The sequence below is a fragment of the Anser anser genome (genome assembly GCF_964211835.1).
Source record: "Anser anser genome assembly, chromosome: 3".
Lineage (NCBI taxonomy): Eukaryota > Metazoa > Chordata > Aves > Anseriformes > Anatidae > Anser > Anser anser.
Window position 1 is genome coordinate 7,285,773 of NC_139722.1, and position 16,252 is coordinate 7,302,024.

The 16,252-nt window shown below is 43.8% G+C and overlaps 1 long non-coding RNA gene across 3 annotated transcripts; it reads left to right on the forward strand.

Moving 5' to 3' along the window:
* Positions 1–395: 395 nt before the first annotated feature.
* LOC310896771 lies at positions 396–14,751 on the forward strand. 3 transcript variants are annotated; one of them, XR_014581825.1, is made up of 3 exons: positions 396–746; positions 2,464–2,786; positions 8,711–14,751. It is a non-coding gene; the product is annotated as an uncharacterized lncRNA (long non-coding RNA). The 3 variants fall into 3 exon arrangements; XR_014581827.1 differs by lacking the exon at positions 8,711–14,751 and adding an exon at positions 4,014–4,068; XR_014581826.1 differs by lacking the exon at positions 8,711–14,751 and having other exon boundaries at positions 2,464–4,068.
* Positions 14,752–16,252: the final 1,501 nt, after the last annotated feature.

Here is a 16,252-nt window from a genome sequence, read left to right on the forward strand (position 1 = left end):
TTGTCTAAGAGGTCATCTGGAGCCTTCACGTTTCACTGTTTCTCTTTCTCTGGTGTGCATCCAGACTTATGCCTGAGCTTCACCACCATGACGTTCTTCTCTGAAAAGGAAAGAGAAGGAACTTCTAGCCTGGGAAATTGGGCACCCATCCAATAACCCCAAACGATTCCCCAGTTCCTACTTCAACTTATAGTCAAAATATGAAATTTGACCAAAATACTTTCTGCCCCTTCACACTCAAGCCCTGTTTTTAAAGGTCTAGGATGTTCATCATACTAACTGGAGGCTTTAGAAAGCAAGCAAAATAAAATGGAGGACTGAATTACTTCCATAAAGGAGGAGATCACAAGTGCAATGTGCCTGGCTTGCTGTTCGCCTGAGACCAGCCCATCAGCTTGTATCTTTTCTGAACACTTTGTCCTCGTAGACAGCAGAGAGACCAGCCCTTCCCCAGGGGTTTCATCCACATCAGAGCCTGGCAGTGTTCCTCCTGCTGACCATCAGCCCTCCTACACGATGTCTTGAGAAACAGCTGATCTTTCACAGGCCAGCTTGTGTCATGACCCTTCCCAAATATGCTTGTGCTGTTTACTAAAAATACCACAGTCCACTCCAACCCATGTGCCCTCCCAGAGAGAGGAGCTCCAGCCCTGGTGCTGTAGGAGGGTGCTGAAGCCACCGAGCCCAGAGGAGAGCACAGGGCATGCTTCAACGGCCAGCAGCTCAGAGGTGGGTCAAGGAGAAAGGTAGGTCTCTGCTTTTGTTCTCCTCCCCTTCCTTCATGCTACTGCATTGCTTTTGTCCACTCTTCCTGGTCTTATTTGTAACCATGATACCAAGTCCTGGGATTTTTTTCTCCAGCATTTCAAAGAACATTGCCAGTTCCCTTCCCCGAGGAAGGAATATATGGAGTGACAACCCTAGCTTCTGTAGCTCTGCAATTTCCTTGCAAAATTACAAACTTGCAACTAACTGAAAATTTTAAAAGAAGCCTTCAGATGCCAAGGGACAGGGCTGCTGTCTCTCCTCTCCTCATTCAGCCGCTCTTTCCATCAAGCCTGGGCACTCTTTAATCTCTGTAAGACCTGGTGTAGGTGGTGAGGTTTCCAGCATAGGGGCTGGAGATGGTGAGAGCTTCAAAAGAAGCTCCAGTGAGTCTACAAATTGGATGTGGAGCCACACGAAATGGTCATAAGAGATGCTGGAGGGTGCCTCACCACCAGCCTGTGCTAGTGGGAAGAGGTGCATCATCTGCCTGGCACTGACACAGCTTCGTGGGCTGCAAGCATCCCAGCTCCCAGCTCCTCACCAGGGCCTCCCTCTGCAGCAGACGCAGCTCTGCTGTCTGGTTCCTTCGCTGTGTCTGCATCTGGCATGGTCTCCCTCTTGAGAACTGTTCTCAGAGACAGAAAAAAAATAATTTATGGAGAGAGAAAGTATCCCCTGAACTGGAAACCTGACTAGAATAGTCATCGCTGGCTACTTTGCTGGGCCCAGAGGTGGGGGTAGCATGCTGTCGGTGTAACATGCTTGGTGAAGCATATAAACAAACCCCAAAGGCCTCGAATTTATAGGCTTTGGGATGACAGATGGGATTTTCTCAGGCTTCCTCAGTGGGTGCTGGTGTTTGGAAAGCAGCTGGTGACAGGAATGTTGGCACCCAGGCTGGACGCAGTGCCCGAACATCTGCAGAAATAAGGGACATCAAAGATCATGTGTGGAGGTGGTGGCTACTTGTCCACCCCTCAGCTGAGTTGTCCAGGCCCAGGGGGGTTAAAGAACAGATCAGAGCCTTGCAGGAGGAGAGGGAATCAGGAAAACTTTTGGGAGAGAAAAGCCATAAACCTCAATGAAGCAGACTGAGGCCTTTTAAAGAGTGACTCAGCCAGCGTCTAGCAATTCTGGGTAAGACTCCACGCTATAAAGAGCTCTTAAGGAGAGGTGCTGAGTGATTGCTTTATTGTTTCTTACAAACCTTGCTGTGAAATCCCTGTAAATATGTTTATGAGCTTGTTGGGGCGGCTTCCCCACTGCTGACTGTACTGTAAATAAACACGCAGGCCTTTGATTCGCGGAAGTTCATCTTCTGGACTCCATTACGGGCCCTGGCTCCGCTTCCAGTTCAGCCGTGGGGCCCCTCCTGCCCCGGCGCACAAGGAGCGCGACACTTCTGCTCTCCAGTGAATAGCTGGAAGAAGCCGCGCACATGTTTGGGATTACACAGCCCATATGGCAGCCCAGCTTGCCTCCAACTCCCTTCTGCTTCCTCCAAGAGCTTTGTGAACCTCACCAGCTCTGGAAAAGCAGCCCATGGCCCTCTGAGCCTGCGTGGGCAATGCAACATCCTGCAAGTTTTGGGGACTGTTTGTTGTCTGCATCCATGGCAGATGTTTGCAGGCGTGTGGTGCACCTAATCTTGAGGACAACCTCAAGAAATTGTGTGTTTTGGTTTCCATCCTGCAGTTTCCCTTGGAGCAACTCAAACCAAAGGAGTATGGCCGAGGTGAGCTGACACAGCTGCTACTCCGTGCTGCCTGTCCCATCCCCTTGTACAGCCAAGCAGTCCCTGTATCATCACAGCTTCACATTTAAAGCGAGCTGAGTTTGGTGCAGTTTTACCCTAAAAGCTCAGATTTTGTGATGCTGGATCTGTGGATGTTCAAGCACTGCCAGATGAGCAGCCAAGACAGATGTGCAAAGGGGTCACAGCACAGACAAATCCTCTGCAGCCATCACAGTTCTCCTGGGGAAGGATCCTCCAAATCCCAACAAAAAACAGAAAACAGGTAATTTACTGGTACTTGTGAGTTTCAGGCCATTCTGGTGTTTTGGTATAGATCAATGGACATAGCCATGAACTACGGTAAAAGCCCTGCTGAGGCCTCCTCCATTCTGTAACCAAACCAGCACCCAGTAAGGGTGTCAGATGGTGTGGTTGTTTGCCCTCAGCATTCAGTCTGGTTTCCTAACCGCAACATCCAAAAAGAAAACAAGAGAAAAAGAAAGAAAAAAAAAACCTTAAGATGAAGAAAACATCTCAGAAATGCAACAAGAGCAAAGGGAGATTTTATCAGCTTCTCTGCTTCCACCCACTCTCTAGCTATGGAGTTAAAATATGGGGTTGGTCCAGGAAGCAATATACATCAAAATTAAAGACCCAGGATATTTGCCCATCAGTATAAGCCAAATGAGAGACACACCAAACATCACAAAGAATCCCAAAAGCAAGGAAACATCTTGTGCACTCAGCAAGCAAAAAGCTCCTATTTTATGCAATGTCTCCTAGCCCGACTGTAATCTGAAATGTTTGCAGCATAGCTTAATAAATTGTCATAGGTATAAACAGGAGACTGAGGAGATATTTCTTAGCTGGCTTTTGAAATGAAACAGAATCAGTGCTGCAGGAAGGCAGCTCCAGAAGACCAAACACTGAACAGAACATTTTTTTACAGCAAAAAAATAAAAAGGACCTTGAGGAGGTTTATTAGTACAAGAGGCTGAAGCCAAGTGGTGGTGAAAGGTTTAAGCAGAAGTGCACCTGCATATCAGCAGGCCGGTGTCTGAGTGACTGTGGCAATGAGTTTGTGTACACAGCAAAGCGATTCTCAATGAAACTGCAGACAGAGACCCCATGGGTAGGGCGCTTGGTCAGGACTCTGCAGGCTGGCTCAGGTCAGGGCATATTTTAGCACATTTAGTCCTAGGCACCAAATTCCCACAAATGCCAATGGGGAATCAAGTGTCCATTTTCAGTTGGTATGTGGGTCTTCACTTTTTTGAGTCATTTGAAAGCTTTATATTTTTCTTTTGGGTCTCCACTTCATATCTACAGGACAGAGACAAGAGGCCACGAGATCTCTTGCCTTCCTTAGCGATCTAGGTTGTGGGTCTTCATGGGGGAAGATTGTCCCTCACTGTAGGTTCCTGTGCCGACACGTAGTAATAGGACCCGCTGAGGGCCCAGGAGTATTATGGTAGCTATACCAGAGCTGGCAGACCCTTTCTTTGCTCAGGAAGGAAGAAAACTCATCAGAATGCCAATCTGGAACCAGTAACAGCTGGAGTCTCGATCTCATTTGGATCACCTACACATTACCTACAAGTTGCAAGGATACAAGGAAACTGTCTGCTATTTAAAAAAAATAAATAAATAAAGACTATTTCATGCCTTCTTTTTAAAAAATCTCCATTTCTCTTTCATGATTTTCAACTACTGGATGGTATAGTTGAATGGTTTGACATTCTGGTCCAAGACTGGTAGCCACAACACAGTAAGTTGCCTTCTGTTCCCAGCTGTCTTCAGAGACTGTGGGGAAGGGAACAGAAGAGGAAAACCCATGGAAAATGAAAAACTGATGGGGCATTTCTAAGAAGTGTTTGCAGGGCTATCCTGGGAAACCACCAGGCTTTGTCCAGCCTGACCCTTTGCGGTGCTAGTGGCCATTTCTCCAAAGCAGACGTCCAGGATATTCTTCCTGATATGTTCACACCTCTGGTTCAGCCTGCCAGCAAACGCTCCCATTTTTGGAGAGACTCAGGAACAACTCTGAACTCTCTGGCGTAGTCCCATTGCTATTTTTAACCTCTAGTCATCTGGACAACACAAATTTAGGGAAAGGGAAATGAAGAGGATTTCCCTCTCCCAGCACATGGCTATCAATTGATCCCAGAAAAAAATCAGATTTACTGCTCCCCATTGATGGCTCATGGGAAAGGCACTGGCTCTACAGCAGTAAGTCAAAGATGGGAAGAAACAGTTGCCTGAGCAATGTGAACGGTGGCCACAGACAAAAACACTTCCCTCTTTGTTTTGTAGGTTAATTGCTGCACCTTAGATTTTAAATAGACATATGGTGACTGACCGTTGGATGGTGATCTGGAGCCTTGCCTTTCACCTTTCTCCGCTGTTCAAATTTTCCTTTCTACTTTCACCAAAACAAAGATTTCTTTTTTCTTTTCCTCCTCCCCTTGCTTTGGCTTAACCAGGACCTGAAGGCTCAAGACAGCAATTATTTGGCATAATTATACACCCTGTGTTATGCAGATAGTCAAGTGAATGATCTAGTTGTCCCCTCTGGCTTGAAAATCTCTTCAGGTCAAAACCGCAATGGCAATGCTAATGCAGACATTTTGCAGATGTTTATTTCAGGATATGAGTGTGCGTGATTCACTTCACTTGGTGTCCAGGAATAATTCAGTTCCCAAACCAGCACTGACAACCATATTTGTTAATTTACTGGCAATAACTTCAAACTTATAGATTGTTTTAGTATTATTCATTTGGGCCCTAGGAACAGAGAAGCTTTGGACAAGCGCATTGCACTACTTCCTAGCATGTCTGAATGTGCTAGCTTTTAAATAAGATGGTTAATCCCTATTAGTTAGTAAGGAAATATTTAGTCCTTCACGTCTAGTCTGCAGGATAGTCTGCAGGATTTGAGTGTCAAGAGAAGCCAAACTAGTACTTCTAACCAATATGAAACTCACTTCAAAAAACAATGAATCAGTTCGTTCTTCCAACTAGAAGAGACACTTTGTCACAATGTTAAGCTCTTGCAAGTTTTATACCTGCTCTGGTTCAGAATCAGATCTAAAATAATTTGGGTTTGATTGCCTGTTCTCAGCTCTGATCATAAAAATGAAGCTTGAATTAGGTTATGAATTTATGTGATTCACAGCACTGTAAATTGGAGGTGATGGCTCCCCCCTCTTTCAAAAATATCTCTAAAAAATCAGTGCCAGAGACTTCCTCGTAACTGGACAATAAAGCAACCCCAAAAAAGAGGGAGTGTGGAGGAGGGAGAGGAGAGAGATAAATGTCAGGTTAATCCAAACACTGGTTTATCCCTCAATCCAGATGCTTAAAAGATTTAACAAGGAGAGAGCTGCCATGTAGCCCGCACATACGCACTAGAGAATGGTTAATGTGCCCTAAAGTTTGATAATCTGAATAAAAATGGATTTGAGAAATTGATTTGGATTAACTTGATCTGCTTTTTAGTGAAAAGATTTGGAATCCTAAACAAGCAGCTTATCCACGATTAACTCATTTAAATACTTTCACCACTAAATGTATTCCCAATGCCCCGAGCTGTAGGAGTTTTACACTTTGGGGATTACACTGAATCTCAGCTGGGATTTCCCCTGCCCTTCTCCTCCATATCTGCCTGCTCTGCAGACTCATCATACCACCTATTGCCTTCCTTTCACTGTAAGGGGCTGGAGAAAGAAAGATGTGGGAATTTCTCCCCATCCATTCCCATCTTGCTGTGAATTCCTTCCCCTTTATCTGGTGAAAAATAATAACAATAATAATAATAATAATAATAATAATAATAATAATATCTGAGTTGCACACCATTTGTCAAGTCACTGAAGAAGCCCAGCATTCAAGATTCAAGCAAGATTAAATCAAGATTCAACCAAGCCCAGCACAGAGATTCAACCATGCAGCTGCTGCCTTAGACTGGCATAGAAATCCTTCAAGGGGATGGGAGTGAGCATCCACTTCTCAGCTTGGAGACTACCCCATAATAAGAATCAGTCCTTGAAGTATGTATGAACACCCAGAGCAGTTCTGCTGATTTAGTCTTGCCTCTGGACCTGTAAGGACTCATTGTCTATGGCTACACTAGCAAACTAAAAAAAATGAGGGCACAAGCCCAAAAAAAGTCATGCAGCCAACCATGCTGTTGCATTATTTGCATCCCCCTTGTCACTGTATAGACCTAGGCCAACTTGAAATGCACGGGCACGACCCACAGGTTAGATCCAGGCCCAGGAGACTATTTGGATGCAGCCATCCTGGTTTGTGGATTAGAGGGATTAATTAATATGTGCATAAATTGCACAGATTAGCCTCAGAACCAAAGAATGCTTCACAACTATTTTATCTGAGAATGCAAAAGGCTTCTTCAATGAGGAAAAATATGCTGGGGAATGTTTGGTGATGTTGCTGAGAGGCAGTCAATGCTTCAGGGAAGCCATGCCGGGTGGTTCACCTCCCTGTTTACCACAAAGAAAGAATCTGTCAGAAAAAAAAAAAAAAAGATAAAAAAATAATAACCTCATTTTACACCATAGGTTGCAACACACACCTACTGTACCGAGAGAAGGAACAAAGCCACTTACCATTAGCTCAGAAGAAACTAACATTGCGAAATAAGTCCTCCCCGAAAGCTGAAATATTTTCTGTCCATTAGATAAAATGTGCTGTGAATTGCCAGTGCCAGAGCTCGTCAGAAATAGTCAATCTATGATTTTTTTAATCTGTATAGGAATGTTCTGGGGCTTTGTTTTGTCTTGTTTTGTTTCTTTCCCAAAGGAAGGGGGAAGATCTGTTTTTAGGACTAAAAGCACCTGGAAATAACATGCTTGATTTATACTAGACCTTAAAAAATTTATGCTCTGCATCTTTGCATTTCTAGAGGCTTCCTGGTGAAAACTGGCATTTTGTGTCCAGACGCCACCTATTACAAGGCAGATGTCTAACCTTAAACTGCTCCTCAGTGCAGACACACAAGCTCTGCTTTCTCATGCAGACACTTGTGCTTTCATTATTTTTCGGCTTTACTGCTTTTGTTTTACTGCTTTTCTTCTTTTTTTTTAATTAAATAACAACACATTTTTTAAACTAAAAGCAGAAAAGAATACAAAATAAGTCTTGAGAAGAGAGCACAGTCTGAGCCTTTACTGCAGGAGCAAGATTCCCTTAGCACTAAATGATGATGTCTTGCTCCAAAAGCCCCTGCAAAGTAAGGTAAAGGGAAAACCAAATCTAAACAGAAATGTAGTTTCATTTACTCAAAATAAATCATGGGACTTATATCGAAACTCCATGTTGCTACCCCAGCCTGATGATTCAATGAAATAATTATGAAGTTTTTTCTCCCTTTTATTTACTATAATATTAATGTAAATGTTGCATTTGCCAAAGGCATTAGATTCACTGTCCTCTGGGGTAACAGACTACAAAATTTGATGTAAAGAGCTTCTAGATCTGGAATTAGGTTCCTAATTAGAACATTTAACTCTGCTACAGTCCTCGGGATCCACCAGGGCTGTCTCTGAATGTCCTTTCGTCACACCCCCACCCTCTCGCTGGTCCTAAACCAAACCTCTGAGACATTGCATTGCCTTCCAGTAGTTGCAATTGGGGCAAACCAGACCCTGAAGGCTCAGAAAAACATACATCCAACAGAGATGGATTTAATTCTCGGTGCCACCATGAAGCACATGGGAAACACATTGTTCCAGATGTGATACTGTGAGATCCCACAGGCCAGAGAGACCAAGGCGGTGGGTTAAAAAGATGGGAAAAGGCATGAGTGTCCCCTGACAGCTCTGTAAGTCAGCTATGCTGCACCATAGTTTCTGATATAGTTAGAGCTCAGTTTATGAACATAGATGGATGCATGAGAAAAGAAGGCTATTACACCCCACTAGTTTAGGATATGGACTTGGAAGGTGTGTGAGGGAAAGTCTGATTATCAAAGGCAGAAGCATGGATATATGCCACCCCACCTGGAGTACTGCATTCAGCTCTGGGGCCCCCAGGACAAGAAGGACATGGACCTGTTGGTGCAAGTCCAGAGAAGGGACACGCTTTCCCACTTTGTGGGAATTAAGCAAAGGATCTTGATGGTGCCCAGAAAAGTCCGCAGAGAACAATTAATCATTTTTGTTTTTTTTCTCTTTTTTTTTCTCTCAGATATCTTTCTCAGGATGAGCTGAATCACCTTCCAGAGGTTCTGACTTCTGTATCTTCTTTATGGAGCTAGCAAAGACTAACTCACAATTAAATGTAATATTGTTGGTGTAATTTAGGGCAGAGGAGTCCCACCCATAGGTATGCCACATCTAACAGTGAGACATTTCCTTCACAACACTCTGCTGAGCTTCAGATACTCCTTGGATGAAATATCCAAAGACTATATAGAGCCTATGGTTCTCCCAAAATGAACACACATGACCACCTATGTCCCGATACTGCCAAGATGCCTGAAGTCTCAGCTCTTGTCTAAAACACAACATTTTTAACAATGTATTTCCTTATTTTATCAGTGTGACCCAAGTCAATATATTTTCTGAGCATACCTACCATATTGGGCCTTCTATACCATCCAACCAACAGCACTAGATAATTTTGCCAAGCATTCATACCTACAAGATGGGAGTTTTGTTTTCAAAGCCTCATTCTGCTCTTTTGGGAGTAGTATATCCATTATCCACAACTCTAGGGCCACCTCTCACAGTGGTCTCATGACATCAGGTTGTGTTTGGTAGCACCTTGCCTTTGTTCTAAGGTAACAAGTAGGAGATGAAGAGGGAGTGCTGCAGCTGGGTATTGCATTAGAGACCTGGACTTCTACTCAGGACAGTGAGATTGCCTACATTATACGATAGCTGAGGTTTAGGCGTTGTAATACCTAAAACACATCTTGGACACATCCTCCAGACCCATCACAAGAGCAGAGCGGAATAAACAATGAAAACTTTCCAACGCATTGCTCCAAGCAGAACCTTGATTGTGAAATACTCTGGCTAGGTATAAAGTCAGAGTAGATCCTTTAAATTAATTTCCCTGCACCAACTCATTTTCAAGGTTATTATTCAGAACACTTCACTTCTTTCAGCCTAAACAAAAGCACTGATCTCCTAAATAGTGTTCATGATTCCTTAGTTCTGTTTTTACACTTCTGCCTCTAATTTTTTTTTCCCCACAAAGCTCAGGATGAACGTTATAAATTGCTTGCTCCACACAAGGAAATGAGCACTAAGTTGTAAACATGGCTTTGCCTTTGGATGAGCTGAAAGAGGGTTTATGAGAAAACTCTCAGGAAGCCAGCCTACGTAATGATGGCCATGCCAGGTTTTTCTGGTTATGACTGACACCAGAGAGCTGACATTGCTTAACTCAAATGGTGTTTCCAGTGTAGATCTGGGAAGGATCCAAAGTTTCTTTCTGTTAATTTGTCAGAGTGGATTAATTTTTCAGCAGCCCATTACTGGAATGCAGCCTGCCCAGCTTCAAGCTTCATTGTAAGAAGCCAGTGATACCGAGCTGACAGCAGTCGTGGGCAGACAGAGCCCAGATGTGGTACAGAGCTGCAGGAACATAGTGATGACATCTGGAGATCAGCTTGCTCCTCCAGAGTGAGACCAGGAGGATGTATTTCAGCCACTTCCACGACCCAGCAATCATTTCCCAAATGAATTGATCCCAGAATCACAACTGCTGAGTCTTGGATATCATCTGTACTCATCTTGCATCTTGAACGGGACAGCGCAAAGGAGAATATAGAGCATAACTGTTATTTTAAGCACTGAATACCAATCCTGGAATACTCTGCTAAATGTTCTCCTGTTTAGCACTGGTTCTCTCTCTTGCCACCAATAAAAAGATCTGATGAGGACTGAGCTACAGCTGTGCTACAGCAGCTGCTCCCAAAGGCTGGCATAGTCAGAGAGCACCACCCACACACTGATGGGGTGCTCGTCAAGTCCCAGCTTTCTGCTTTCTCTTTGCAAAGCCACAAGTAGGTCTAGTAGACCCATATTGTTATTCTGTACATGCAGTATCCGTGAGAAGACCAGATCTGCTTCAGACACAGACATGGACTTCTCTTCAGCAAACCGAAATATTACACTTTTCAGTCCTGCAGATTCATTAATTGCAAGGAAGTTTTAGCTAATTTCATTGATTTATCTATGGGCTTCCTTCTCTCTAAAACAACATCAAACAGCAGAAGTCTACTGAAGCCCATGAAGTTGCATCTCATAGCATACCAATAGTTCATTTTTTTTATTAACAAATACATTGCAGGAACCTTTTTCACCTCTTGTGTGTACATTCACAAAACAGATGAAACATCAACCATTAATAATGTGATGTAAAAAAGCAGCATGAAGTGAAAATCAGCCCCTTTGCCATCTGTTCTCCTAGTTATTTGGCATTCAAAAGGAAGATCTACTGCATGCACATCTGTTTTACCTGAATGAAGAAGTGTTTGCATACATCAGCATGCATGTTAGGAGGGTTAAGCCTGAAATTCATGAGCAAACAACAATGACAATTCAGTGGTCAATGACAAAAGAGTCATTGGGAAGACTGTGATGTTAAATGTAGGCAGCTCACAGAGATGAGCAATCAGGCCCTGATTTGGATAAACTTTTCTGTGACACAGGGTCACGTTCCCAAAAGCTGCAGCTTTCTGTGGCCAAATACTGCTCAGGCTGTATGAGAGGAGAGTTGGTGCTTAGTTCTGAAGCTAAACTGTTTCTTGTCAAACTTTGCACATTTTCAGCGCTACAAAATTCTTAAATACAGTTTACATTAAAAAAAAAAAAATCACAAAATCTTTGAGGTGCATGCCCATAAAGTAAAATTAAGATATTATTGCTGTTGAACTTACAAGGGCCATTTTCCAAAGGAGTATCTAATCATCAGGATAAAGGAAGCCTATGTTCATGTGTGTGTGTGTTTGTGTGTACATACATGTGCACCTTCATCTGCTCCCAGTTTTCTGGCTGAAGTTTTCCTTTCTGCACAGGGCAACAAAGTACTCTCTGGGATAGAAACCCGGAGTGATCCTGAAAATGTTTCTCAGTTTTGTGAATGAAAGACTCGAGCAGCTATAGCAGGAGCTGGGTTGTACCCTTCTGACCCCCAGAACCTTAAATTTAATAATCACCTTAGCTCTCTTTCAGAAAAGGAAGAACGACTGTCAGGCTATGAGCACTAGCAAAGGCTGGTAAAAATAAATGTAAGAAAGATTCATATGCAAAAAGACAGTAACTTCCGTAGAGGTGATCAAGATGAGGACTTTGGAGATGAAAGGCAATACAAATTTTCTTAATTCTCAGGGAGATCTTCCTGGAATAAATCAGAAGATAATTTGCAGTCTTAAAAATTGTGGGTGCTCATTAGTTCAAGGCACAGTGCTTAGCTGCACTCTGCACTGTGTCATGTTTATAAAGCATTTGCCACAGGCCCAATGATTGCGCAAAACACATACCACCATTAAGTTATTTTGCCTCTTGCAGTCATAAGGCAACAAAGGATAATGTGCTCTTTGAAACAAAATGAATACACAGATAGGTCAGCAAGGAAATATTTTACTGCTACAGCCATGCTATGAATAAACCCAAAGATAAAATATCACATTAGAACCACAAGGCATACAGAATTGAGGCTGAAGGATGAAAAAATTCCCAACCAAGGCAACCTTGTCTTCAGCAGTTTGCAATTATAAATCACATTTCAAAGGTTTCTCTCTCAGAAGAGATACTTGGTTTTGAGAGGAATTACTCCAAAGGAATGTTTAGTGCCCTGAACTGACCTAATCAATGCAAGTCTCTTCCCCAGACCTTGAGTTCATCAATATTTCATACATACAAATGGAAGCCCTGTTAGCATTTTAGTTTTGCCCTAAGTAGTTTTTTTTACATGACTGCACCTGTGCTTCTGTTTTTCCCGTAGGATCAGCAACAGATTCAGATCTCTGCATAGAAATCAAAAAATGTCATTTTTCCACATCACCAATACGTTCAGGAAATAGCTTACACTCATCACGAGGGGACTCTGTTTATATCTTCTTGAAATCATTACGGATTTCTTCCTTCCTGAGCTGTAGACAATGCTTTTTCACCCAAGTAAAACTGGGAGAAAAGACCTCTTTCATCTATAAATTTCAGAGGGGCTTAACATCAGGAACATTATGTATCTCAGAAGCTGCATTCCCTGCATCTAAGAACCAGTGCAGATCTCACACTTTGAGTATATTTTTAAGCATATCTTGTCTGCTGAATTAGGTAGAAAGCCAGAGACGGTCAGCTTCATCAGATGATGGTCAAGCACTAGCCACAATAGTATTGCATGGTGCCACGTCCAAACTCAGGTTGTTCACCCCTGAGAGATATCGTGGGTTTGCTTTTTCACCCAGCTCTGCATGGGCATGCTAATCAAACAGCATCCTTTTACCTTCACAAACACGTTGGATGTGCTCTCTGCAAAGCACCCCAGATTCCATGAGCCTGCAAAGAGGGTGGAGGAGTCGTTTCACACCACAGGGCATTGGCACACGAGACCTGGAAAGTAGGCCTGAGGGAGCGGTATCTGCATAGAAGTGCCTCATCATAACCCACTGCACTCATGAAACTGGAGCACGTTATTAATGGGTTATTAATAATGATATTGTTCCCAGAAGGACCTAACGGTGGCTGTCATTCTTCGTGCTGGCTTTTGCTTAGTTTCTGAGTGCTGGATCCCAACAGCCTGGAGGGGTTTTGCAAAAGGCTGGCGGAGAGGGGACGCGTGCTCGCTAACAACCTGCCTCTCCCACACCATTAGTCTTCATGGGAGAAGAAAGTCTTGAGAGGCCTTAGCAAACATGACTGATGGCAGAGAAAGTGCCTCACACACACCAGCTTCTCTCCCTCTTTCCTTCTTCTGTCTCAGCCCCAAGACATGCTTCAAATATGAAGTGTTATTTTTCCCCTCTGTGCTACGCAAATGCTGGCTGCAAACCCCGGCAAGCACCCGCCAGACTGGTGAGACCCAAGACACATCAGGGGTCCCCAGTGAGCAAGCCAACACGATGCCAAGACCCAGGGCTTGGCTCCTCAACCTCTTCAGTAAAAGGAATATCTCCAGTGACTACTTCTATAAAAATCCAGTTTCTCTTAATTGGGCCAGCACAAGGCCCAGTTTGCCCAGGGACAAAGTTTTCCCCCGTGGGCAGGATTGCTGCCTAAAAGGTGGTGTTGAGTAGCTCTGTACTATTGCTGGGTTGCTCTATTGCCATTCTGTAGGCCATAGCCCAGCCCTGAATTTAGCTGAAGGCAGAGTCTGTAGGAGAAGTTCTCCGTGCCATGGGTTAAAGACTTGGCAGGAGCTGTTTTGACTATCTAATATTACTTCAGTATGACATATGTTGAGGCTTTCCCTGAATTCCTCTCTGATTTGAAATGCAGTATGTCATTCAGAACCCCACTCTCCTGATTGCTATTTTCTACAGTCACGTAGAATCCACCACTTGCTAATTTTTTCCAAACCCAAATTATTGTCATTATTGAAAAAGTCTGCTTTATGTCTAGTCTGACTTAGCTTTGTCTTCATTGGCTCTTGTTACTAGAAGTAGGTGAGAAGTTTTCACCAAAACATTTCGTTGTTTTTTAAAAATAATAAAAAAAAAATAAAGAAGATTTGTGGAAAAGGGTTAGTTGCAATGGGGTTTCTCAACTTATCCCTGTTGGGCAATTTTTAGTTGAAACATTTTGACTACCAACCAAAAAATATGTTTTGTCCTTGTGCCTGAATAGCTTGATATAAAATAGAAATAGTCCAAATCAAAATGACACAGCCCGAAATTATTTACTCCTTCATCCTTTCCCTGCAAGAAGTCTGTGTGGGTGTCTGAGACATAAACTTCGACTGCTGTCACTGCTGCTTTTGCTTTTGAATGGTAATTTACAATAAGGAAGTAAATATAATTAGTTCGCATTCAAATGGCATTTTTCCATCCTGGAAAACTGAGTATATTTTAAAGCCAGTGTATAAATATGCCTGTTGTAAATCACAACCCACCAGTGAACTGAGCTGGCTGTACAGCACCAGCCACTCTATGCTGTTTACAAGAAAATATTAGATATTTCTTTTGCGGAAGATAGAGAAGAGTTATCCCTCACCAGGAAAAGTTTTCACTGCCGGAATCAGGTCATGTTCTGCAAATAAAACTGCATCTTGGAAGGATCAAGCTCTCATTCAGAAGGACTATGTAGCCTATTGAAGAGTCTGTCCTGGCCTGGGTCTTCCAGGAAAACCAAGCACCAGAAGGAACTACAGGTGGGAGGGCTTTAGGAAGACCTTGATGTTGGGGAGAGGGATCTGGAGAGCAGGGTGCTCGGAGCCAAGGATCTGTGTTTCACAGTCACCCTGTTCTTCACACCTTCTCCTCTCCTCACCGTTCCTCGCCTCACCACTTCACCAGGAACCCCAGGTGACAACCCCAGCTATCTCCCCACATCTCTCCCATGCTGCTGCCTATCTACTTGCTGCAATCAGCACTCATCCTCCCTGCGAGGGTCCTCCCATGCAGAGAAATTTGTGGTCCTGCTGTGAGGCAGAAGGCAGGCCTGGTAGAAGGAGGCCAATCTCTGAAGGAGCAGAAGATTTTCTCTCCTGGCTACCATCCATGTTTGGGGCAGGGAGGGACATAAGGGCTGTAGACAGCTGTTTCTGGGGCAGGAGGGTCACCAAGGACCGGCAGCTCTTTCCCTGGTGGACCTCAGCCCCCAAGAAGAAGAAGGGAAGAGGCTCAGCTTCACCAGCCTCAACCCTTCTTGTGTAGCTGCTGTGGTTCACCCTCCTCTGGTCCACAAGACAATCTGCTATGGGAACCTGCATTACTGGTACTGTAAACCCAAACATAGATCTGGATAGGGAAGCCTGCTGAAATACTGCTGTAGCAGACAAAACAGAATGGGAAGAGTCTCAAAAGTACGCCAGGATTGCGGGTGGCACCTTCTAGTGTTTTGGCAGGCAGCATTCAGCCTCTCTTCCCATGAAATGCCACCTCTGTTAGTACTGTTCTGTAAGCACAAAAACACACGAGCTCCTTAGTCTTCAGGCAGTATCACTAACAATTGCTTTTTCGGCTGTTTTTTGATCAGTTCTCAGAAGCAAACTTGGTCATTGCCAGATCGCTTCCAGTTCCAGGAGAAAAATCCCGCACTGTGTGCAGAAGCAAAGTCACCAGTTCTGACTCACGCTGGTTTGCTTGAGCCCTCTTGAACTTTTTCCGTGAAATTGTCCTTTCAGAAGATGCCAGAAATATACAGATGCTTTACTGGTACTGTAATCGCCCTGGGAGCTCGGACACCTAGGACAGCTATGGGCTGAAACGGCAACACTCACAGCTTCTGCTGGGCCTGTTACTTTGGAAATCACAGTGTGATTTCCAGAAATGAAAGCAATTCATATAAAGCACGGTTTAGAAAAAGCTTTGGATGACTCTGAGCTCTGCTGTTAGTGGGTGGTCTGGAGGCTCCAAAAAACGCAGGAGCTGGAGGAAGGAGAAAAACTTCTGTCCCTTCTAAATGATTCCTTCATTTAAACAAACGTACCCTTACCCCAAGAACGAGGCGAGGACTATCCCACATTAAAGGAGGGGTTAAAGACCTTTGCAAGAAATGGAATGCACAAATTGCTGCCTTTTTAAAAGCCAGAGGATGTTTTTCCAGCATGGCACCG